Consider the following 1043-nt stretch of genomic DNA (forward strand, 5'->3'; position numbering starts at 1 on the left):
ATTTTGAACTGTGGCGGGAATATCAGCTTTCACACCCTCTTTAGCAATGGAGGTCAGATGCATTTGATGTTGACACGCTGCTGATCCATTAGCATGTATATGAAAAAAGAGAATTCCAACCCTAGATGCACGGCCGAGTGGTGGACCTAACAAGCAGACCACATCACGGTCGTGCCACCGCGGGATGAAACCGGTGTCCGACATAGAGATGCAGTGTTCTTTATTTGGCGCATTCGAGGTCTGAACCACCCCAGTTTTGAGACGCTCGGCATCAGCTTTCCGCTGCGCCACGGAATTACTTTTAGGAACATATAGTATTGAGCTCCATTGTCTAGTAGCGGTCCGTGGAGGGAGTTCGGTGGGGCAGAGATGCGGGGCGGGGAAGGGGCAGGGTGTGAGAATGTAAACACCGGAATATGGATAAACGGAGGTAAGTACACATTTAAATAAATAAAACGAATTCCTTTACGCGCGCTGCATCGCAAAATGCGATGCAGCGCGCTCAACAAAATTCGTTTTATGTATTTAAATGTGTACTTACCTTCGTTTATCCATATTCCGGTGTTTACATTTCCCCACCCTGCCCCTCCCCCGCCCCGCCTCACTGCCCCACCGAACTCCCTCCACGGATTGCTACTGCCATTGTGAATATACTCTTCCTGCTATCGTGTCAGGATCATAGAGCCTCTTTGACATAGACTCTCCATCAAAGATCTTTTAACACCTGGAAGTACCGAGATATGCCAGGTTTTTAATATACATGGCTTCCTGATGAAGGCTGTCAAGCCCAAACGTGTTTAGTGATGGGAATACAAAGCCATGATGGAGATGAAAAACCAATCTAGAACAATTCTCACAGTTGACAAAACGACTGATCTCATGTTACTGAAGAATAATTGATAGTTCATCAGTAAAAATAACATTATCATTACATAAACAAGAACATGTCCTCCATGTGAGATGTAAATGTCAATATATAAAAAATATAAGAATTTATCATTATAATGATGCAATATTGAAATATTGGATACCTAAAAAAATAG

This window comes from Triturus cristatus, chromosome 11, assembly GCF_964204655.1.
Source record: "Triturus cristatus chromosome 11, aTriCri1.1, whole genome shotgun sequence".
In the NCBI taxonomy this organism is placed as follows: domain Eukaryota; kingdom Metazoa; phylum Chordata; class Amphibia; order Caudata; family Salamandridae; genus Triturus; species Triturus cristatus.